This window comes from Eurosta solidaginis, chromosome 2, assembly GCF_040869045.1.
Source record: "Eurosta solidaginis isolate ZX-2024a chromosome 2, ASM4086904v1, whole genome shotgun sequence".
Classification (NCBI taxonomy): domain Eukaryota; kingdom Metazoa; phylum Arthropoda; class Insecta; order Diptera; family Tephritidae; genus Eurosta; species Eurosta solidaginis.
In genome coordinates this window covers 59,024,779-59,051,156 of record NC_090320.1, presented here as the reverse complement: position 1 = coordinate 59,051,156, position 26,378 = coordinate 59,024,779, and the positions used below count along the sequence as shown (strand labels likewise).

Below are 26,378 nucleotides of genomic sequence, written 5' to 3'. Positions count from 1 at the left end.
AGAATTTCATTTTTAATTTAGATCTAAACATAGATGTAGATTTAAATTTAGTTTAACAGTCTTAAACTTTTATTAAGATAAAATACATCACGTTTGGGACAGAAGAATTTGGCCAATTCTTCTTTTCCAAAGGGGGATGATGTAAGGCAACCCTTATGATAAGTGTTGAGTGACCATAACATCAATCATTAAATATTAACCACGTCAATTTTTTTGACCACACCAATCACTCACCATGAGGGTTACCTTACATCATAAACGTCACTTCGTATGACGCCAATTAATTTCGCGCATTCAACTCGTCAAGAAGCAAAAGTTTCCAGCAGCTCACATATATATATAAATACATATATATTAAATTTTCTAAGTTTGTGAACATTTTTATATTCAACAAATAAATTTTAAAAAGACTATATTTAAAAAGTAAAGTTCATCAGTTTCTTGTTTTGGTATTAGAAGCAGTGTATGTGCGAGAAGTCTACGCAATTAATATTGTGTGCTTTACTGAAGTTGCGTTAAAGCGTTTGGGCGATAACCTGCGTCAACTACGACGCAAGAATAAAGATGACCACGATGGTCATCTTACATGGCGACCGTGACGATGGTCGTCTTACAGTATTCTGCGTACGTCAATCCTCTTCAAGTTCATCCGATGCTCCGCGTCCTCTCAAAACCACTAACCTGAGTTCTATGCGACGGGGCACCGGCGGACGCAGCAGTTTCAATGGCATTGTTGCAACCGTCTTCGGATGTACCGGCTTCGTGGGACGATATGTGTGTAAAAAGTTGGGTAAATCCGGCACCCAAATGATTTTACCCTATCGTGGTGATCACGGCGAGGCCATACGTCTCAAGGTATGTGGCGATTTAGGACTAGTCCTGTTTCAATTTTTTGATTTAAGAGACGAAAAGGCTATTCGTGATGCTGTAAAGTATTCAAATGTGGTAATTAATTTAATTGGCCGTGAATTTGAGACAAAGAATTTTAAATTTAATGATGTTCATGTGGAAGGTGCTCGGCGTATTTCAAGGTATGCTTGGTTGCTTTGGATTATTTAACAATTTCGTACTGAGTGCGCGCATAACTATGCCATTTAAATAGGATTTCCAAGGAAGCTGGCGTTGAGCGGTTAATTCATTTATCCGCTCTGAATACTAACCCCGAACCAATAAGCTATGTTAACGAAGGGGGCAGTCACTTTTTGAAGAGTAAATACCATGGTGAATGCGCAGTGATGAGTTTCCTGACGCAACAATTATTAGGCCAGCAGACATCTATGGTTCATAGGATCGTTTTCTACGTCACTATGTTCACGTATGGCGGCGTCAGTTCCGTGGTATGCCACTTTGGTATGCTGGGGAACGTACTGTAAAGCAACCAGTTTATGTATCTGATGTTGAGCAGGTTATTTTCAATTGCGCTAAGGATCCTGACACCTCTGGACAAGTTTACCAAGCTGTAGGGTGAGTTTTAGCTAAATTTCTTTATTATTAGCTTTTAAGCTATAAAGCTTTGTATTTCGCCTATTAACCCCTTGAATCCCTACTATGGCTAATTGTAGCGAAGTTAGTTCGAGGATAGCCTGTTGTTGTTGTTGTAGCGATAAAGACACTCCTCGAAGGCCTGTTGTCGAGCGGAGTGTTATCGATGTTGATGGTCCTTTGCCGGATGCAGATGCGATACTTTCCGGTAACAAGCACCATTAAGGTACTGGTATGACCACATTGAATCTTCAAGCCATCCCGGCAGGTAAGGAGAGTAAGAATAACATAGATTAGAAGATATATTGTTTCCTATTCCAACTCACCGGTCCCTAGCTTTCTCATGAAAGAAATCAAGGCAGTCCCTGCAATCACCGTATACTAAAATGTTTTTTATCTTTACAGACCCAAACGTTATCAGCTGAGTGAATTGGTTGACTGGTTCCATCGTGTTATGCGTTAAGATCCAAAATGGTGTGGCTATTGGCGCTACGACATGCGTTACGATCCTACCTTCGTCCTCAAAACCAAATTTACAGAGCTTATTTATCCTGGGGCACCCATTGGCAATTTGTGTTTGGAACGTGTTGAACGAGAATTTGTTACCGATGTTGTGCGTGCAGATGTACCATGCTTAGAGGATTTGGGTGTTCAACTGACAGCTATGGAAGATCAAGTACCATGGGAATTGAGACCATTCCGTGCTGCTCAATATTATGATGCCGAATTGGGTGAATGGGAAGAGCCTGCCCCACCAAAAACTATTGGACATCGGGAGGAACTGCGTATGTTCGCATAAAAATACGGTAGCGGCAACAACGCTAATAACGAAAGCTCAACAAATCAAAAACAAAATGGAGCAAATGAAAGTTGGTGGCGTTGGTGGCCACGCAGTAATTTGAAGAAGAAACATTTACGAATACGTAAGCTACTTTTCTTTGTACTTGTTGTGTGTTCTTTGTGGTATGGTGTGACATCTAGTGAATTGTGGTCGATTATGTACGATCTTGGGATAGACTTCAATGTTAAAAAGTTGGTCAAAAAATAAATAAAATAAAATTCTATTTAATTATGAAAACTAAAATGAGTTGCAAAAACAATTTTTTTATTTACCCGCCCTTTGGCATTGCTAAACAGCACCGCAATATATATTTGGCTTCCCACGATAGACGGTTCTATGTACCGGAGCGAACCGGGAAAACCCTACCAAAGGCTGTCGTTTTTGCGTAACCTCAATCAAGTTGTTGCGGCCTTCCCACAAGTTTTCATCCCCCACTAGATCTTTGCAGAGGGACTGCTCCATGAAGACGTTGAACCCAATCCGGGTCCAGAACCTAATCCTGGCTCAGCAAATTAATTTTGCTGCGTGTGTCTAAATAAACCTTTTTTACAAATCTTTTGTGGCACCTTGTTGTTTACGCCTAAGGCTGTCTCGTATTCTGCGCCAGAAACCCAACAGCACTTGCGACATAGCCTTCCTCAAGGGGCCAAGCTCATGGCAAGATTTGGTTTGCAGACTTGCTCTGGGTACAATGTCCATAGAAAAGATCGTGAGAGCGGAAATGGAGGCGGACTCGCATTTATCAGACACCACTCAGTGTAATATAATCTATTTGATCCCGACATCGGCCACAAGGACACTGTCCTGGAGCGTCAAGGCATATCTGTCCGGTCAGGTGATGCAACTTTAGAAATTATCAACATTTACATCCCTCCTGTCACTTGATGCCCCAGGGGATACTGCGCACTGGTGAAAATCGCATCATTCTAGGCAATTTTAGTGCGCACGACAATCTCTGGCATTCTGGTCAACAAGCAGACAGCAGGAAGGAGATGCTGGCGGATCAAATAGAAGAAACGGCGTTCTGCACGATAAACGGGGACGCCCCAATACATATGGTAGGAAGATGTCGCTTTTTGTCGGCAATATGTATTGCATTCCTCGGTTGACAAATCTAAACGGCAGAACGTCATACACGCACATAAGCAAAAACATAGCGCGTCTTCTATTACCCTCCCCGCCAAAGAGGAAGATGCCATTAAAACATGTTAAAACATCCAAAGCAGTAGCGCTAGATAGCCATGCCGATGCTCAAAAACAATGAGGGATTGAAATATCTAGCACATGTCTTCAACCAGTCTTTGTCCACCTTCTTCAGCCAGACACACGAAGCCATTCTGCTCTCCCTGCAGTAAAATACGGCACATTACTGCTGGACTTGGAAGGGTCTCCTCTTCCTCCTTGTCTCAAAAGGGAAACCATAAATTATCTGGGTGGTCGGCAGGCATCTGTGCAATTTAGAAACGAAACATCAAAACCAAGAAGAATTAAACAAGGGATGCCACAGGGTGGTGTCCTATCCCCAATTTTGTTTAATTTCTCCATATCTAAGCTACCGTCGCCACCAGAAGGAGTTGCTATCGTTTCCTACGCCGATGACTGCAGAATAATGGCCACAGATCGATGAGCTTTGCAACAGAATAAACGGCTACCTCCCTGATCTCTCCAGTTTTTTCGCCGCGCGAAACCTGGCATTATCACTGTTGAAATTGTAGCAATCTATGTAATTCAAGTTTATGAAGAAAAAAATGTTTTGTCATATTTTTTCAGTCGAAGATTTTTCTTACCATAATTTAAACTGTTTTCTGTATCGCTTAATATAATTTCAAATAAATTATTATTATAAAACTGTGAGATTATAATAGGTTATGGGCGAACTAAAAGATCACGGGATACTTCAGTAAATATGAAAGTTCAAATTTTAAATGCGACGACATTGATGTTATAGCGATAACCACACTTCTCGACTTCTAGGCTATTCCGCCCCTAGTTTCATGAGGAACTTGGGGTCGCCAATGCCTCGGATGCTAAAGAAACGTGGTTCGCCACTGGTAGGTGAGGTTGACAATTGGGTTGGAGAAGCTATGGTAATTCTTTACTTTAGCTCACAACTGCTAAAACTCGTCCAAAAATATTGCGAGGTGTCAAAGACGCGTTATGAACCCAGGACCACGAATCCGAAAGCGGAAATTAAATAATTAGTTTCTGTCAAAAGATATTTCCAAAACCGAAAAATGGGCCTGGGGAGTTCCGAAACCGGGGGTGGGATCCAAAGTAATTTTGCGCAGAACACCATTCCTGGGTGGGTCCAACACCGATTTGGAGACCAAAACTTTATCTGCGCAAAACAATTTTTCCCAGCTTTTCTTGTGGGTTCAACAAAATCATCAAAATTACAACAACCACATGAAAATTTTCTAATTTGTAATCCTGGGCCCAAAGCACGTCTTTTGACACCCCTCCGAATAATTTTGCACGAGTTTTAGCAGTTGTGAGCTAAAGTAAAGAATTACCCTATGATTTAATCAAATTATATATTTGAAACAATGGAAACAACTGAAAATTTTACACGAATACCACTCTTATGATTTGCCCAAGTGAATCTGATTCTCAGGCTCCAAATAGTATTTTTTTTAATATACTTGTGCATTATTTTTTTTACAATGTAGCTATTGGTTACTGTTAATTATACTTACCAACAAAGGCTTTTAACTCATAGTCAACGCCACAAGATTTACCCGTATCGCCAGGCGCGGGTTGTAGTGATACAGAAACTGGACAATAAGGAGGATTTTAAACGTTCAGTTTGTTGTGGCGGATATATTTGCTCATGCGCTAAATACAAGTCTTTACGAAATGTCAGACAAAGCACGTCCAAATCCTCACGTCCATATCTGAAAGCGGCAAGTACTTGTCCAAACACCTTGCGATCTTTTTTCGGGAACGATGAAAACTACCCCGTCGATAGGATCAACATGTGAAATCTGGTCGACGAAATCACGATGGGACTTTTTGGTGGTAAAGTTCCTTTAAACTTAATTCCTATTTTGGCATATAAATGCTAATCATGTGTTGATTATGTGTATACACTCGAATTCTTAGAAATATTGCAATCACCACCTTAACCTTCGTAATATTAAATATTTTTGGTTAATCTCTACACCAACCATTAATGATTTCGATTATTTAAATATGTTATATGTAAACGCACTTGGGAAACATTTTGTTTTTCCTTATTATTTATTCTTTTCCATACAAATTTAACACTTTCTGAACGTTTTAAGAATTAGCAACAACGACGACCAACCCAAAATATTCAGCAAAAAATTTACACGAATGAAATGGTAAACGGAATGGCGGATTCGCAGAAAATTTTTGTGACGTATTTGAGGGTACATAGCATGTAAGAAAAGGCAAGCATATATGTATGTATCGGGCATTTCAATTAGGCCATCTCATTCTGCCATACTAACAATTGTGGAACAATGTCGGATATTTTGTTATTGGTCGCCATCTTTGGTCACTAGATTTTTGCTGGGAAGCTGTATATTTCACTTTATAAAGGAACACTGCAGCTTATTTAAAAAATTTATTATAATATCAGATGGTTGCTTGTACCAAAACAAAAACAAGATATGTACTTTGTAGTGCTTTGGCAAACCTCTCATCATTAAATCGACTGGAAATAGAGCAAATAATTTTAGAAAAAGGGCATACTATGATGGAGGTAGACAGCGTCCACTCAACCTTAGAAAACTCTTTTAAGCCACCGATATATTCGCCAATGGACTACATAAGCCGTATACAGCAGCAAGGCCATCACATCCTTATATTATTAATTACTTAGAGTACAGTTTTTTTTTTAATTATGAGAGTGTACCTGGTAATTTTACAACAATAAGGCCAGGAAAAAAATGCGGGGAAGCACATGTAAGCAATATCAGGGGATAACTTTACACAAATGGTGAAGTCAGCTTTAAATTGCGTCATACAGATAACTGGACATCATTGCCACAAAAACGATATCCGATGTTACAGTAGTACGAAGCGAATCCAACGTACGAAGGTACAATTAAAATTGAACAATCGAAATACAATAGCCTTCAAACGCTAAAGCAATATATGCACAAAGATTTCCATTCCTAGAGTTGTGCTTTTTCGTTCATTTCAAAGATTCGAATCTTTCGTTCTTTTTCTAATGAACGAACAAGTTGTTCTTTTTGTTCATCAGTTCTTTTTTTTCAAGCAAATTTGTTCACTGCTGCTTGCACCCGCGAAAAAAGCCTACAAGTATAGACAAAGATTTTTGAATATAAAGATATTGCATGCGCGAACTTCGGTGGAAAGCAGCGGAGCGTAACAAACTTCTAGTAGGCCACTTTCACCACACCAAAAACTTTTAACATAGTTTAAGCACAGAAATACACTGATTGGAGTTTTAGTGAGTAAAAGTTAAAATTCTGAACACATTAGCTGAATAAAAAGTGTACAAATAATTATTAAATAACAAATACAGACAGTGGTAAGTGGTGAATGTGACCTACTAGAATTTTGTGAAGCTTGCCTCACACGATTTTTCGTCTATGCAATGTCTCTATATTATATCGTTTCTGGTATAGATAGGGGTGTGTATGCAGCAATGCTTTGTGTAGGTATATTTAAATATGTTATGAATAAATAAGTTAATATATATATATGTATATTTAACTTCAAAAAAAGTTACAAATTTCGGAAGATCCAGCAAATTAAAAGAGTACAGACACAAATTGTAAATATGAACTTTTCAAGCTTAATAAATGTAATAATTAGTCTCTTACAAAAGATGTTTTTCATAAATAGTCCATACATACATATATTGTTGTAGCAGGGCCACACACAAAGATGACCACACATATATTTAGTGTAAGTGGCATCATCGACATTCGTGCTCACTGTGAATTTCTGCGTATGTATGTATGAATTTACAATGTTCGCGAACGAGAAGAGAGAAAGAATAACATTAGATAAAATGAACTAAAAGAACAATTAGAACCGAAATCGAAGATCTAGTTCACTTGTTCAGTTGAGAGACCCGTTCAATTGACCTAGTTCAGAACTAAACGACCCAACTATGTCCATTCCTTTTATTATAATCTTCCTCATTAAATCCCTTTTTCCATTTTAATGCAATATATATGTACCTGCTATGAGAATGTGAAGCAGTTTTCTTTATATAAAAATCTATATCTAAATTACATATATAGATACATATATGTTTTTTATAACAAAAATTTAATATATGGAAATGCATATGTATAAAGTGAAATTATTTCATATATATGTATGTAGCTATATTAGATATCTGTGAATGTCATTTAACGACATTAAAAAAAAAAATTCCATCAAGCGATTATGCTATCAAAACAATAGTTAGCGCCATTTGCCATTATTATCTGTAACAAAAATCGAAGAAATGCATTTCTGGTCATTTTTCATTGCATAATAGGGGCAAAGGATAGTTAACTAATCGATCTTTCAACTTTTCCACGTTGCATCTACTCCTAACGTCAGTATTGCGTAAAAAATTTCATATATTTCCCTGCCGCTAAAAGCAAATTTGAATCATGTTTGAAAGCAGCTATGTGCTATAAAACGGCGCAAATATTTATCATGTGGTAATGGGTCAAAAAACATGATTTTTTCCTTCACACATCAATGACATATTATTTATAAAATATTTCAAAAATATGACATTTAAAAAATTTTGCGAATGGACACCAGAAATTAGTTTTTTTGCTCTCCTGTAAAGTTACTGAAAAACACATAACTGTTTTTGTGAGCGCAGCGACGATATGTACGTATAAGTATGAAGAAATAAGTAACAAAGTAGTGTGATTAAAATGAAAATTAGGAAATTATGTTAACATTTGAGAGTTTTTACGAATGTGTCGCGGCATCGCTCTACTTTTCAGGTGTACTTACTCATATTTTATAAAGAAACTAGCAGACCCGGCAGACGTTGTTCTGCCCTAAAATTTGGTATATCTGCATACATTTTGTTATGGAATCGCATCTACAGTGGAGCAGTAAGGAAGGCAGTCGGCATAATCTAGTGGTGCTCTGTGGCTAGTCATGTCGGCTGGGCGGGGTTCTTGCCAAGCTTACCGTCCTGCGCCATAAACAGAAAAAAATTCCTATCATGCCTTTAAAAAATGGTCAAACAGCGCAGAATTAATTCAAAACGCTGGAAATTCGAAATAAAACGACATCCGGTCGAACCGGATGCCACAGACGGGCCGTTAAAATATTCAAATTCAAAATTAAAAAAGGATAAACGCAAAAAAAAGAAACAAAATTAACCGAACCGGAAATGACCGGTTACAAAACGCTGAAAATCAAAAAAAAAAAAAAATGCTGAAAATAGAAATAAAAGAAAGGGCCGAATACATCTTGGGGGCGCCGCGGGTGTTGTTGCGACAGCCGGTGCTTATCCCACCCTCGAAAACCATGGCCACCGACGCACCTAAATTTTCGGTGGCCCCTTACCTGCATACCCTATGTGCCTTCTAAATGAAAGTAGACGCCAGCATTCCCATTCTATAAATATTTATTTACAAGTCATTGTACTAGAAAAGGAAATACCAAGTTTATATTAACGCTTACTTTAAGTTAGGTGCGAAAAATGCTGGAAACGAAAAATAATTATGACCAACCAGCATTCCTGTAAGAGGGTTCTGTTGTTTTTTTAATTTAACTTAAAGTGGACTTGCCGCGGAAAACAGATTAGTATATGTATACGCTTGTATATGAGAGGGAATGGCTGCATCTAAACCAATTCTTAGATTTGTTAGACTTGCAATCATTCTTTATTTAATGTAGGTACGAAATTTAAAAGTAAACAAAAATTTACTACATACACTATATGGTAATTCTATTAAAATAAAGGATATAGCAAAAAAAGATTTTGTCTTGACAACACTTCTGAAAACCAGTAGAGCTAGTTTTCTCTCAAATTCTTCCTACTACTTTATGTTCTATTACTATCGAAGGCTAAGGATTGGAAATCCTTTAGTTATTCACCTCCGTTTATTCGTACTTTTATAATTGGCCTTTAGGTTGTTATTCGTTTTCTTGTTTTTTCCTTATTTATTCATTGGTTTTTTATTTATTTAATGTATTTATTTAATTTTAATTTAACTTGATTCTAGTTTACTTTAAGTTAATTTGGATTAACCTTAATTTTAATATTTCTTTCGTTTTTTTTTTTCTTTTTTTTATGTTAAGTATATAAGGTTGTACTTTCGCTAAAACAACCAAAAAAAAATGAAAAATTTTATGTTTATATGCGTATGTATATAGCTGTTACGCCTAATGCTATTTAATTCATAAATGTTCAGTAAGGCAGTTAAGGACCTACTAGAAAATCTTAGGATCAAAGAGGAAATGCCGATATTTACTTTGGTCGTAGTGTTCATCAAAAAAATTATAGGCTACATCATATATGCAATCATATAAGCTATTACATTGTATCAATTATGTACGCGCTTGTAATAACCTACGCTCTATTTACTTTTAATTAAATATTCCTTCAACTATCATGTATACAATATAAATAAAAAAAAAAAAAATAAATGTAAGGCGCGATAACCACCGAAGAGATCTAAGGCCGAGCTTCTCTTCCAATTTGCGTCGTGCTCCTTTTTATTTTCCCTACAAATTGGCCGGACGGGACCTACATGTTTTATGCCGACTCCGAACGGCATCTACAAGGCAGATGAGTTTTCACCGAGAGCTTTTCATGGCATAAATACACTCGGAGCGCTTGACACTGCCGAGGGGCGACCCCGCTTAGAAAAATTTTCTTCTAATTGAAAAACCTTATTTCTAATATTTTGATGTTGCTTTGCCCGAGGGTTGAAACCGGGGCATACGGTGTGGTTGGCGGAGCACGCTACCATCACACCACGGTATATTCTTATTAAATTCCAGTGTGTAATTTTTTTTTAATTACCTCTCCTGCTTATACTATTTTCACACAGAAACTTAATGATCTCCTTTCACCTGCTAATGAAATCGTAAATTTTTTGCCTTCACACAGAAGTAACTGCTCGATTAGTATGAAGGATGAGACCGACAATCATGGTGGAACGATACAAGGTGGGAGCATGGTGACATACCTACAAACAAACAAAATTCCATGTACTTGTAAATTCGATGGACAAATGTCAAAATCGTACTGCGCCGGTAGTTAATGTATCAAATCAAATAAAAAAGGTTATAATCAGCTGTTCGATGCGGCCACCTTGTATCGTTCCGCCATGCAGACAATGACATTTGCTTTGAAAACTAAGAAGCGGAAACGGAAGCGGAAAGCTGCCAACAGAGTTGCATTGTGCTTTTGACTTCATTAGGCATTCGATTAGCTACTAATGAAATAATAATAGATTCGAATTTTGTAGGGAAGATTGAGCTCAATAAGCGTCTTAATGTAGAAAACTGTCTTTATTATTCAATAAGCCGTCTGTGTGAAAACAGTATTACGTCTAATGGCTCACTTCATTAATACGTGTACAAATTATAGCTGCGATATGCATACACGTATCGTTCGTACAATTGTGTATGTATGTATTATGTAACTTATCTAAATGTTTCTTATTTTGTTCTTAATTTATTTAATACTAGCAGACCCGTCAGACGTTTTTCTGCCCTACATTTGGTCTACCTGCATACATTTCAATAAGCTATTTCTCTCTAAATCTGCCCTCCCCTCTTCACTTCTTCTTAATCATTTTATTCACTCCTCCCTCCGTCTTTTGCGCTTCATCTATCTCTATTTTCGTCTCACTATATCTCTTTCTCAGTCTCCTTATCCTTCCCTCTTTTCTCTTCTCTCAAGTTTTTCCGATTCTTCTTCATCCCTTATTGCCAGTCCCCGAGGGTGGTATGTATTTTGTTCCAGTCCCATTCCGAGTTCCAGTCCCACTCCGAGTCTCAGTCCCAATCCTAGTCCTAATCGCATTCCCAGCCCGTCTCTGGTCTACTTCCCCGAAAAAAGGATCGTAAATACTAATATAGGCAAATTTATATACCAAATTTCAGACAAATCGAATAGGACGTATGTAAATAAGTGTGAGGGTATTATCAATTCATGCTTTTTTTCAGCTTCGCGTGCATATTTATCAGTTTTGCCAGGTTGATGCGACTAAATCGAATATCACAATGAAAATTACTTTAAAGCTCTCAACAACAGCTTTCATTTGATATCCAAAATACACACACATTTTAGGGGTATCCGGGTCCAGGTTTTGCCCATATCTTGAGACCCTAGTCACCCAGCGGTATAAAAATTACTCTGTACTAAAGCACTCATCAACAGCTTCAATTTGATAATGTAAAAACACATCCTAGTGTTACCCTGATGCACGTTTTGGCCTATATATCGAGACCCTTCACAAACAGGTATGAAAACTACCCTGTACTAAAGCACTCATCAACAGCTTTCTTTTGTTATCCATATTGTATAAACACTTTCTAGGGGTACCCGGGTCCACGTTTTGGCCTCAATCTCGAGACCCTAGTCACCAATAGGTATGAAAACTACCCTGTACTAAAGCACTCATCAACAGCTTTCATTCGTTATCCATATCTTATAAACACATTCTAGTGGTACCCGCGTCCACGTTTTCGCTTATATCTCGAGACCCTAATTACCCGAGGGTACGAAAAATACCCCTATCAAAGTACTCATAAACAGCTTACATTCGATACCCATATTGTAAAAAATATCCCAGGATTACGCAGGTCCACGTTTTGATCTCAAGACCCTATCCAGAACGGGATAAAAATTAGCCTATGTCTGTCTCCTGGTTCCAAGCTACCCCTCCACCAATTTTCAGCCAAATATGTTCATCCGTTACTTCCTTTTCAATCACTCTTTATCTATTAAAAAAAGCGCATCAAAATCCGTTGCGTGTTTTTAAAGGTTTAAGCATTCAAAGGGACATAGGGACAGAACAAGCGACTTTGTTTTATACTATGTAGTGGTGTACATCCATACATGCCTATAAACCTACGCCCGAAGTTAAATAATATAGCGAATGCTATATATGTACGTATGTATGTGTCGCATCAAGCCTCACTCAAAATGTTACTTTTGTTTAAACAATTTGGCTGATATAAGAAAGGAATCAAGTTTTTTTTTTGATGCAGATCGAAGGTAAATATTTCAAAGTTTTACTGAAAAGTAGAATTTTTTAAATCCATCCATCCGTTCATGAGTTATAGCTGTGTAAACAAAAATTTTATGATTTTTACTACATTTTGGCAATTTGCCATGCCCCTATAATATATACCTTCAAATTATATTAACTGTACCATCTCACGTAGCTAAGCTTTGAAATGCAAAAAACCGTTTTAAAATCGGAGCATTCTGTGTGAAGTTATGTGCATACATGGCATTTAGCGACTTTATTTTATAAGATTTATAGTTATACTTTATTTTATAAGATGCATAGTCAAACTGACAATTCGGATACAATTTAAATCGTTCTTAATATGTATTTTAGTACATTATGCATAATTTTACTATAAGAGAAAAAAAATGGAAGAGATTCATATGGAATCAGCTTGCTTAAAAAGAACTCGATTTTAACGCTACGCAGCATAAGCACGACAACAATAAACCGTCACACCCAGCTTACGTGATTCTGCTCGACTTTAACAAACTTTTCTTGAAATATGTACAAATTTGTCGTTACGCGTTGAATTCTGCTATTCCCTACCAGTTTACAGCACAAAAAACTCAACGAAACGGAGATTATGCTAGGGTTTGGAATTTCTAAATACCTTGAAAACGAACTCTACAGCTCAGGCTCGGAAGTGGATAGTCCTCTTGCATCATATAAGCTGGATGCAAAAATCGTTTGTTGGTTTGCTGGGTTGCGGTCTGCGGTAGACATTGAACTGTATATGAATTTAATATTTCGTGCATTGTTATTTAAAATGTACGGGTTAAGAAAAGCAAGGCCCCTACATAATCAGTTAGTTGCGTCTACTTCATACGCGTTCAAAAAGACAAAAAGAAATTTTAATGAGCTACTAAGTAATACATCTGATTACCGAGGTTACAGTTGTTCAATAAAAGTAAAAAAACTGAAACTCAAATACATCAAATGTTGATGCAACCCGCTTATGCTGCGATTAAGATAATTCAAATTTCCTGATTACAAAAAAAAACTACTTATATTAAACTAAGAGTTTACAAGGTAGTACTATTATTATTAAATTGTCCGTAGTACGGAACGAACTCACCCGTTGGTTCAACCTCGTTGTTATTGTGGGTGGTGTTGCAGCAGGCCTATGTTTGGCGGCCCTGCTGTTTTTGTTGTTGTAGCTAGTGTTGCAGCAGGCCTATACTCGGCGGCCCTGCTGTTGTTGTTGTTAAAGTAGGTGGTGTTGCAGCAGGCCTATGTTCGGCGGCCCTGCTGTTGTTGTTGTTGTAGCTAGTGTTGCAGCAGGCCTATACTCGGCGGCCCTGCTGGTGTTGTTGTAGCTAGTGGTAGTGGTAAGCCTGGTGGTTGCAGTGCGTTTGGTAGGCGCTGCCGATGGAGGTTCCGGTTGTGGTTGCGCGGTCGAAGTGGTTGTTGTGGCCACTGGCGATGGTGGTTGGCGCTGACAGTGGTGGTTGCGCTCGAGGTGTTCGCGCTATTGGTGGTGGTTATTGGCGCGATTACGTTGGCGCCGTTTATGGTATTAGTTGTTGCGGATATCGCGTGGGGCGGGCGTGCGGCGTTGGTGGTGGCGCACATACATACATACAAGAACGTGCTTTATGTTATTTCTCAATTGTGTTCGCTATGCAAAAGTACGAACCCAATGTGATTTCACCATGCTCGATTATATTTGCCCATATTCACGTAGATAGAAATGTCTAGCGGAATGCGAACTGCGTTTGTTTGTTACACTGGGAACGGGCTGCCACACTTGTGCGTTGCTTGTAAAAGTGTCGAATCGTTTTATGTGGTGAGACTGCGTCTAACATTTAACCCCAATGGCAGGGATCCAAAGCAGTTCTATCACTAAACACAGGTGGATGAACGGAAATTGATTTTGCTAGCTAGACACGATTGAATTTCAATAAATTTACTGCTTTTACTTTGTGCTTTGTTATATTCTTGTACAAAAATCGCATTTAAATCATCACTTTTTGCTTTTTCTTGCTATGATTTGCTCCGCTACTGATTTTGTTAATTCTTGCTGCTGCTCACATTACAGTTACGTACATGTGTGTAAAATCTGTATGCACTAAGCGGAATTTTCACCAAACTTTTGTAAAACTTGAATTGCAATCAAGTGCAAAAGCATATTTGTTTGACTTTTGCAGCAAAAGAAGTACACACAAATTGATTTGGTAAAATTTTTCGACACGGCGCTCTGCCAACCAATTCACTCGCCGCTTTTTTTCTTTTTTACGATTGCCGAGCCACCAAATATTTCGACCCTCCCGCTTGCAAGACCAAAAACTCTCTACTAAAATGGCCGCACACGCCATGGTATAGTCGAAAATTTGTTTCCATTTATCCAGGGATGGAAAAACGCAGTTATCTAACTGTGGCGGCGATTATCGATTGGTTCATAGTTATGGTTATCTCATCCTTACAGCATTATACATGTCGCGTTCCGGCTGTCAAACTTTTGTGTTGAGGTTAGGTGAATGGAACGTAGAGAAAGCGTAAAACTTTGCAACTTTTGTGTGTTGTGGGAACGTTGTGCGCTAAATTAGGTAACATTTTACCACCACGACATCGCATAATTGCTAATGCATCGGTTGCATTTTGCGTTTGCCCACTCCTTTTGACAATTTCTAGGCCAGTACAATGAAACGAATAAAATCAGCTGATGAGATGAGCCACCTACACAACTGAGCCCGGTGTTATTGAAAATTCGTCAATGTCATGGGAATTTTTGATGATGCCACCCGTACGAAACTACCAAAATTTTGTTTTAACCACACCAGGCAGACATGAGTGAGGTGAATCCTACCCTTTTCCCTATCACTAGCCAACTGGTACGTTCCAAGGGTGACTCTCCTGGTGGACCATAACAATTTTAATAAGCTTTTTCCGTCTAACTCTGCCCTCGCCCCTCTACACTTTTTCCTAATCTTTGTATTCACTCCTCCCTCCGTATTTTTCGCTTCATGTATCTCCATCTTCGTCTCATTCTATCTCTTTCTCAGTCTACTTCTCCTCTCTTTTCTCTTCTCACAAGTTTTTCTCATTCTTCTTCATATCTTATTGCCAGTCCCAGAGGGTGGTATGTATTTTGTTCCAGTCCCATTCCGAGTCTCAGTCCCAGTCCCACTCCGAGTCTCAGTCTCAGTCCCAGTTCCAACCGTCTCTGGTCTACTTCCCGGAAAAAACATCGTAAATACTAATATAGGCAAATTTATATACCAAATTTCAGGCAAATTGAATAGGACTTATGCAAATAGGTTTGTGGGTATTATTAATTCATGTCTTTATTTCGGCTTCGCATGCATTTTTATCAGTTTTGCCTGGTTGATGCGACTAAATCGAATATCACAATGAAACTTACTTAAAAGCTCTCAACAACAGCTTTCATTTGATATCCAAAATACACATACATTCTAGGGGTATCTGGGTCCATGTTTTGGCCTATACTCCGAGACCCAAGACACCCAGCGGTATAAAAAATTATCTGTAGTAAAGCACACATCAACAGCTTCAATTTGATATCCATAATGTAAAAACGCATCCTAGTGTTACCCTGATCCACGTTTTGGCCTATATCTCGAGACCCTATTCACCAATAGGTATGACAACTACCCTGTACTAAAGCACTCATCAACAGCTTTCATTTGATATCCATTATATGTAAACACATTCTAGGGGTACCCGGGTCCACGTTTTGGCCTATATCTCGAGAGCCTAGTCACCAATAGGTATGAAAACTACCCTGTACTAAAGCACTCATCAACAGCTTTCATTTGATATCCATATTGTATAAACACATTCTATGGGTGCCCGGGACCACGTTTTGGCCTATATCTCGAGACCCTAGTCACCAATAGGTATGAAAACTACCATGTACTAAAGCACTCACCAACAGCTTTCATTTAATATCCACATTGTATAAACATATTCTAGGGGTTCCCGGGTCCACGTTTTGGCCTATATCTCGAGACCCTAGTCACCGATAGGTATGAAGACTACCTGGACTAAGTTTGAAGGATACCGGGCCTCCTCGGGAAGTAATGATGGCCTTACCACAGCAAGGGGCGCTGTTGTGGCGGACGGTTTTATCCCCATTTTTAACATTAGACCGTTGATCCCGCCTTGTGGGCAGGTAGTCGTACGACAAAGATGAACTCAAAAATTTTAAAAGAAAGTAAGGAGAAGGAAAGGGCGATGGTGTCGCAAGCCGGGGAAGAGGAAATTGCTATCAGCGATGACTCGGACGTGGATAGCGATGATAGTGTGCAGTCAATGCGCTCGGTAAAGGAGCGGCATACTAGCGCGGATAAAGAACTAATGTTAGAACGGGAACAATGAGATAGGGAGCTTATGAGAACCCTCTCAAAATATCGGACTGCATTAAGAATTATGCAGCGCTTGGGCCCAGTGGGCCACAGTTAGTTTGATGTATCTTAACAAGAGGAGTTCTCAAGACAATAACCCCAATACGCTTAAAGCAGGGGAGTTGGAAAAGGCACGCGATAACCTGAAAGTAACGGCAAATGACGGGTGAGAACGCGCAGTGGCAGAGGTGCACGATTAAATTAATGGTGCTGAGAAATTTAAGAAGAATCAAAACATGCTAAAAGCAGGATAGGTGGAAAAGGACCACGAGGGCTTGGAAGTAGCAGGAAAAGACAAGAGTAAAGATGTTACAACAAGTTTGAGATTTTGTAAGGATCTCAAATATAAGGCAGCCGTAAATTGCCAAATATAAAAAGTAAATTTTTGGCGCTTACCGCTGGTGGGGGGGACCAAAGATTACTTTAAAGAAGCAAAACAATGTTTCTAAATGAGAAGCTAAATGCGTTCTCAAATCTTAAACAAATGCTCCATACCTCTAAAATAACGTTTGCTTGGTTTGAGAGTTCAACGAATTCTGATCTTTTTACAAAAAATATCTTACTTTATATCATAGATGGGCAAAGCTTACTAACATGAGTAGTATTCTCATCACACGTATGTATTCTTACGCTCTTAATTTCAGTCCTTGTTGAGAGCGAAAAAGCAATTGCACCACAGTAGAGCTGATCACATTTACGACGGCGATGTAGCCGCCACATGTGTCATATTATTTTTATATGTTCTTATGAGTGTCGTTATTTTCAGCGGGACAGGACTGCCCGACAATCAATCACAAAAGCAGTTGCTCAATCGCTAAAATATAGTTTCTAATAATGGACTGTATTTAAGAATCTGTTAATTACTATTATCTTGTAATAAGAAAAAATGTTCAAGGTTGCTTGAACAAAAGGCGTAGAGGTGGAGGTTTTGAAAGTGGGAAAAACAGCTCAATGTTGCTGCGAGTCTAACAAAGACGCTTCCCCTCCTGACTCTTGAGGAGGGTTCGTTTGATGTGCGCTGATACAGGAGGCATGGCTCTCATCTGGAGGTGAGGATTTTGGAATCAGAGCTCGCGGATTCTGCGTTTTACGCAAAAACGGAGAGCATGGTTAGAGCTGCAGTCATGGTAAGAAAGCACCTATGCTCGTGCATGCTGTCTTCCTTTAGCACCGAAGACCCAGCGGTAGTCGCAATAGAGGGAAAGAAAACCTTCCCTTTTCCTGGCATCTTGCTACATGGCACATAACCTGGAACCCCCACCAGAGGAGTTCAAAAGGCTGGTGGATCAAGAAGGGTGTAGGGGAAGGCTTGTTATAGGCGCGAATGGGAATGCGCACCACAGCGTATGAGGAGAGGACGATATTAATGATAGAGGTGAGTCCTTTTTTTGTTACTACAGAGTAGTCTAAACCATGCATATATCAGCTTCAGAATCCCCCTAAAGAGGGTAGAGAAGGCGAAACCCTTTCAGAAATGTATATGAGGAATGCTGGGGCAACCTAAAGAAGTTACCACCGTAGAGGAGTTGGAAGAGTGCCACAACTTCTTATCAAAGTCGCTGACAACTGCGTACAACAGAGTTTGTCCTCTGAGAAGATTTAAGGTGGAAAGGAAAGCAAGCACGGTGGAGTAAGGAGCTGAGTCTTCTTAGAGGGCAGGTAAAAAAGATTTTTAAGCTGGCAAACGTTGCGAAAAGCGAGGAGTGCTGAAACGAATACAGAGATCTGTTGAGGATCTATAAATGTGAAATCAACAGGTCAAAGCGGCTTTTATGGAAGAATTTCTGTTCCGACATAGAATGCTCCAGCTAAACGGCGAAACTGAGGAAAGTCCTATCTAAAGGATATTCAGTCTAGAGACAGACAAAATAGGACGACGGGGGGTGATCACACAGAAATGAAGTATCCCATGAGACACTTCTTAACACACACTTCCTATCAGGAGATGATGCGGAAGAGTTATGTAACCACGTCTACAGTCCTAGTACAGAGCGAGAGGTACCAGGATTGGTGACATACACCAAAATTGAGTGGGCAATAAAAACGTTTGCTATGTTCAAATCTCCGGACCCAGATGGGATATTCCCTGCTATGCTGCAGATTGCCGGTGGAACGATTATAGAATGACTAAGAATAATCAATGAGGTTTACATAAATCTGAACCACGTCCCGCAATCTTGGAGAACAGCTCGAGTAGTCTTTATACCGAAAGCGGGAAAAGCCAGTCGTCTGCACCCGAAAGACTACAGGCCTATTAGTTTGAAATCGTTTCTACTCAAAACCCTAGAGCGATTAATACCTAGATGATATTTTAATCAAAAATGAACGAGGAATTATTCTCTTCAGCACAACATGGTCACACCAAAGGCAAGTCAGTCGATATTGCATTGCATAGAGTGGTTGTGAATATAAAAAAAGCCCTGGAACACCAGAAATATACACTAGCTGTTTTTCTGGACATTGCCGGAGCATTCAACAATGTCTCGAAAGGAGCAATTATGGACAATCTCAACCCGATTGAAGTTCATCCAGCTTTATCAAATTTGATCGACTCCATGTTAAGCTGCAGAATAATCACATCGCAATGGGGTCTGTGTGAGGCAATGAAATCTGTAAACAGAGGAACGCCGCAGGGTGAGGTTTTATCACCAATGCTGTGGACGCTGGTTATAAACTAATTGCTTAGGCGGTTCGACGGAGGACCAGTCAGACTTACGACATATGCAAATGACGTAATCATAAGCGGCAGATGCCTAACAACAATCAGCTCTCTGATCGATCAGGCACTTCGGAACGTACATGCCTGGGCATCTGGAGTCGGGTTAACCCCTAACGCGGAAAAACCCGCTCTAGTGTTATTTACTAGGAAGTATAAGGTCCCTTATTGGACTAAGCCTAAGCTTGGATGGGTAACCCTGCAGGAAAAATATAGCACAAAGTAGGAATGTAAGGAGTAATACTAGATAGTGAGTTGTCGTGGAAACTCCATGTGGAAGAGAGAGTGAAGAAAGCCTCCGTGGCACTCTATGCATGCAAGAGGATGCTAGAATGCACTTGGGGCCTATCTATCACCCAAACTCTCTCATTGGGTATTTACGGCATTTTTCAATGCCATACTTTACTACGGGGTTCTTGTTTGATGGACAGCCACATAAAAAGTACGTAACCAAACAACTTGAGAGAGTATGCAGAGTATCAATGATTAACAAAACGGGAGCCTTAAAAACTACCCCGACAGCAGCATTGCATGCCATTCTACACAACCCGTCCGCAGACCTAACGGCCAAAGTGCGTTAACAACGGCAACAAGGCTTCGGGGCAGCTTGGGTGCAGGTCTTATGGTCACAGCAGTATATCGCCATCAAATATCGGGCAAACAGAATATATTCCTTCCCGTGCCTTAGCTTCGAAAGAGATATTGGGGCCACAATTGAGCCGGAGGGTTGGTGCCAGGGTGCAGAAATGGCATAACATACTATACACATGTATAGGGATGGTTCCAGATTAATTAAAGGGGTTGGGCCGCTGTTTACTGTGTCGACCCAGAAATAAGTAGATCCTACGGGCTGCCAGATTACTGAAGCGTTTTTCATGCGCAAATTATAGTGGTGAAGAAAGCAGCAGAAATTCTGGAGGAAGCGTGCTTAAACTTCAGTCGTGTCAATATACATATGTATTGATAGTCCGGCTGCGATTAAGGCAATAATCTCACACAGTACTTTAACAAGAAGTGTTTTGGAATGCAAAGAAGCATCGGAAAAATTTCGCTCAGGCCGGACCATACATCTTTACTGGGTTCCCGGTCATAAGCGGATATAAGGTAACGAAAATGCCGATGAGTTTGCAAAGGAGCGTGCAAAACTCGCTGAGTCGACGATAGATGTACCAATCCGTTTGGGAGAAATCAAAAGGAGACAGGAGTTGCATATGATCCATCAAGCAGGAAAGGCGTGGACAAGAACGCGGGGCTGCAAAATTTCTAAGATCATGGGCAAAACCTACGATATTAGACTCACAAAGTGGCTCATATCTCTGAAGAGAAAATACTTAAGGCTTACGATGGGCATATGACTGGACACTGCCTCCTGGCGTCATATGCTTATAAGTTAGGCCTCGTCAGTAACAGCAAATGTAGGAAGTATGAGCTGCAGGAAGAAACGGTTGAGCATGTTCTGTGTTCATGTCCTGCGTTCGCCAGGTCAAGGCTCCAGCTATTAGAGGTGGCAGAGTGGCCAGATCTGGAGGCAGCAATTAAGCTGGATCCTAGAAAACTGCTTGTATTTGCCAAGAGGACGGATTTATTCTATAACGTATGTATGTCCTGGCACCTGATTGAGTTTGTTCCATTGTTGCTGTCTAAGCTTTGTTGATTCGACGAGCGAATAGTTTTTTTGTTATTATATTATTTTGTTATTTTTGGTGGACCGTATTGTAAGATCATAAATGCAACCATGACAACTAATTAATAGAATAAACAAAAATACATCACTGTAAAGGAAGAAAAGAGAAGATGGTGGACTTCCGGTTCATTATTGGATTGACGACTGAAGAATAAAGTATTAAGATAATTAATCCGGACGTTTCTGCTGTTTTATTAACCATCGAAGATAGAAATTACAGTATATTATTTTATTATTTTTAGAGAGAGGTCGTTATGTACCTATTGCACCTTTTATGTATTTATTGGGGGCGAACACTGGGGGCTCCAAGGTATTGGCTGCGGGTTGAGCCACCTTGTTTTGCTTTGAAAAACCCCGCTTTGGGATAAAAAATTTAAATTTAATTAGTGATTATATCTTTAGAATATTTCACTAACCAGTTGAGAATTACAAGCACACTCAATGGCTAATGAAACAAACCAACGAAAAATGTTCATAGTTTAAGTCACTTAAACAGTTGCGTTATGAAATGATGGTATGCTATCCAAAGTGAGAGGCGACTGCAGCACGTCGGAATGGCATGGAATCTTTTTCACATCACTTGGATTAAAATCGCCAACAACAAATATCTACGTGCTTTTAGAAGGCATTCTAAATAAAATTCAAAAGCGTTATTACATCCCTAATGTATGATATCGGATACTATGAATACTCACGAACGAATGATTTTCCTCCGGACAAGATGGTAAACTCCGGGCATGCCCTCCCTACCTCTGTTTCCGACACCAAAAACTATGTATTGAAAACATCCTAATGTTAGGTTCGGTTACTCAAACCCTACTTTACTAGTTTAGCACATCATATTAATAAACTTTGATGAAATTCACAATGCCATTAAATATAAATTTATTTAAATCAAATTATATATATAACTAGTTGACCTGCCCTAAATTTGGCCTATCTGCATACATTTTAATAAGCTTTTTCCGTCTGACTCTGCCCTCCCCCCTCTTCACTTTTTCCTAATCCTTTTATTCACTCCTCCCTCCGTCTTTTTCGCTTCATCTATCCCCATCTTCGTCTCATTCTATCTCTTTCTCAATCTCCTTATCTCTTTTCTCTTCTCTCAATTTCTTCTCATTCTTCTGCATCCCTTATTGCCTGTCCCAGAGGGTGGTATGTATTTTATTCCAGTCCCGGTCCCAGTCCCTCTCCGAGTCTCAGTCTCAGTCCTAGTCCTAATCCCAGTCCCAGTCCGTCTTTGGATAATATATTACTCTGTACTAAAGCACTCATCAACAGCTTTCATTTGATATCCATATTGTATAAACACTGTCTAGGCATTCACTGGCCCACGTTTTGGCCTATATCTCGAGAGATCCTAGTTACCCAGGGGTATGAAAATTACCCTCTACACAACTAAAGACTCGCGTGAATTTAAAAAAATGTCATAGTGCCTCTAAATCGCGGGCCCCCGCATAATGACCATAATGGTTGGTTGGGATGTGCTTGCACATTTTGTTATACGTATATAACTATGTCTCTTGATCTTTATCAATGAGAAGTTGTATGTATAGGCTCTATTGCTAAATGAGTACTGTAAGTAAAACTACGGTGAACTTTCTTTTTATGATACATAAGTGTGAAGCGAGTTACCGTATTTGCCTATACACATGAATACACGGGGGCACTTTTCCCACAATAAGTATCAAATTTTACGTTATAATTTCTTTTAGGAATTTAATTCTTTGAAATGATATAATTATGTGATATGAAAATTATATAATTATGAAAATGATATAATTAAGTATTAACGCTTGATATGTATATTTTCTTACTTTTATGTATTTTAATTGTAATTCAATTTAAATGAAAATTCTCAAATATTTCTTTTTCTTTCAATCTGATTTTTACATGTATGGCTTAATTTAAATTTGCAAATTCTATTTAGCATATACACATTATAATACCTAGTCTTGGTATAGAAAAATGAAAATATGAAATTATGCACTTACATGATTTTTGACGTTGTATCCCCCGACTGGCCAGACGATAAGATGCATGAAGTACGCTGTGTAAATTTAGGAAACGCTATGTACGAATGTATATGGTAACAGAACAGAAAAAATAGCAATAACAAGTAAGGAAGGCTAAGTTCGGGTGTAACCGAACATTACATACTCAGTTGAGAGCTATGGAGACAAAATAAGGAAAATCACCATGTAGGAAAATGAACCTAGGGTAACCCTGGAATGTGGTTGTATGACATGTGTATCAAATGGAAGGTATTAAAGAGTATTTTAAGAGAGAGTAGGCCATAGTTCTATAGATGGACGCCATTTAGGGATATCGCCATAAAGGTGGACCAGGGCTGACTCTTGAATTTGTTTGTACGATATGGGTATCAAATGAAAGGTGTTACTGAGCATTTTAAGAGGGAGTGGGCCTTAGGTCTATCGGTGGACGCCTTTTCGAGATATCGCCATTAAGGTGGACCAGGGGTGACTCTAGAATGTGTTTGTACGATATGGGTATCAAATGAAGGGTGGTAATGAGTATTTTAAAAGGGAATGGGCTTTAGTTCTATAGGGGAACGCCTTTTCGAGAAATCGCCATAAAGGTGTACCAGGGGTGACTCTAGAATATGTTTGTACGATATGGATATCAAATGAAAGCTGTTAATGAGTATTTTGAAAAGGAGTGATCCTTAGTTCCATAGGTGGACGCCGTTTCGAGATATCGCCATAAAGGTGGACCAGGGGTGTCTCTAGAATGTGTTTGTACGATATGGGAATCAAATGAAAGGTGTTACTGAGCATTTTAAGAGGGAGTGGGCATTAGGTCTATAGGTGGACGCCTTTTCGAGATATCGCCATTAGGGGGGGCCAGGGGTGACTCTAGAATGTTTGTACGATATGGGTATCAAACGAAAAGTGTTACTGAGCATTTTAAGAGGGAGTGGGCATTAGGTCTATAGGTGGACACCTTTTCGAAATGTCGCCATTAGGGTGGGCCAGGGGTGACTCTAGAATGTGTTTGTATGATATGGGTATCAAATGAAAGATGGTAATGAGTATTTTAAAAGGGAGTAATCCTTAGTTCTATAGGTGGACGCCTTTTCGAGATATCGCCATAAAGGTGGACCAAGGGTGACTCTAGAATGTTTGTACGATATGGGTATCAAACGAAAGCTGTTACTGAGCATTTTAAGAGGGAGTGGGCATAAGGTCTATAGGTGGACGCCTTTTCGAGATATCGTCATTAGGGTGGGCCAGGGGTGACTCTAGAATGTGTTTGTACGATATGGGTATCAAACGAAAGGTGTTACTGAGCATTTTAAGAGGGAGTGGGCATTAGGTCTATAGGTGGACGCCTTTTCGAGATATCGCCATTAGGGTGGGACAGGAGTGACTCTAGAATGTGTTTGTACGATATGGGTATCAAATGAAAGGTGGTAATGAGTATTTTAAAAGGGAGTAATCCTTAGTTCTATAGGTGGACGCCTTCTCGAGATATCGCCATAAAGGTGGACCAAGGGTGACTCTAGAATGTTTGTACGATATGGGTATCAAACGAAAGGTGTTACTGAGCATTTTAAGAGGGAGTGGGCATTAGGTCTATAGGTGGACGCCTTTTCGAGATATCGCCATTAGGGTGGGCCAGGGTGACTCTAGAATGTGTTTGTACGATATGGGTATCAAATGAAAGGTGGTAATGAGTATTTTAAAAGGGAGTAATCCTTAGTTCTATAGGTGGACGCCTTTTCGAGATATCGCCATAAAGGTGGACCAAGGGTGACTCTAGAATGTTTGTACGATATGGGTATCAAACGAAAGGTGTTACTGAGCATTTTAAGAGGGAGTGGGCATTAGGTCTATAGGTGGACGCCTTTTCGAGATATCGCCATTAGGGTGGGCCAGGGTGACTCTAGAATGTGTTTTAACGATATGGGTATCAAATGAAAGGTGGTAATTAGTATTTTAAAAGGGAGTAATCCTTAGTTCTATAGGTGGACGCCTTTTCGAGATATCGCCATAAAGGTGGACCAAGCGTGACTCTAGAATGTTTGTACGATATGGGTATCAAACGAAAGGTGTTACTGAGCATTTTAAGAGGGAGTGGGCATTAGGTCTATAGGTGGACGCCTTTTCGAGATATCGCCATTAGGGTGGGCCAGGGGTGACTCTAGAATGTTTGTACGATATGGGTATCAAACGAAAGGTGTTACTGAGCATTTTAAGAGGGAGTGGGCATTAGGTCTATAGGTGGACGCCTTTTCGAGATATCGCCATTAGGGTGGGCCAGGGGTGACTCTAGAATATTTGTACGATATGGGTATCAAACGAAAGGTGTTACTGAGCATTTTAAGAGGGAGTGGACATTAGGTCTATAGGTGAACGCCTTTTCGAGATATCGCCATTAGGGTGAGCCAGGGGTGACTCTAGAATGTTTGTACGATATGGGTATCAAACGAAAGGTGTTACTGAGCATTTTAAGAGGGAGTGGGCATTAGGTCTATAGGTGGACGCCTTTTCGAGATATCGCCATTAGGGTGGGCCAGGGGTGACTCTAGAATGTGTTTGTACGATATGGATATCAAATTAAAGGTATTAATGAGGGTTTTAAAAGCGAGTGGCCCTTAGATGTATATGTGAAGACGTTCCCGCAATATCGACCAAAATGTGGACCAGGTGATCCAGAAAATCATCTGTCGGGTACTGCTAAAATATTTATATATGCAATACCACTAACAGTATTCCTGCCAAGATTCCAAGGGCTGTTGATTTCGGGTTGTAGAACTTTTTAATTTTCTTCTACTTAATATGGTAGGTGTCACACCCATTTTACAAAGTTTTTTCCAAAGTTATATTTTGCGTCAATAAACCAATCCAGTTACCATTTTTCATCCCTTTTTTCGTATTTGGTATAGAATTATGGCATTTTTTTCATTTTTCGTAATTTTCGATATCGATAAAGTGGGCGTGGTTATGGTCGGACTTCGGCCATTTTTTATACCAAGATAAAGTGAGTTCAGATAAGTACGTGGGCTAAGTTTAGTAAAGATATATCGGTTTTTGCTCAAGTTATTGTGTTAACG

General features: G+C 39.4%; 1 protein-coding gene and 1 pseudogene across 1 annotated transcript in view; one reads left to right on the top strand and one right to left on the bottom strand.

Annotated features, from left to right (window-relative positions):
• Positions 1-26,378, bottom strand: part of LOC137239823 (uncharacterized) — a 69,848-nt gene that overhangs the window by 12,808 nt on the left and 30,662 nt on the right. The window lies entirely within an intron of this gene.
• LOC137239822 (NADH dehydrogenase [ubiquinone] 1 alpha subcomplex subunit 9, mitochondrial-like) lies at positions 565-2,487 on the top strand (annotated as a pseudogene).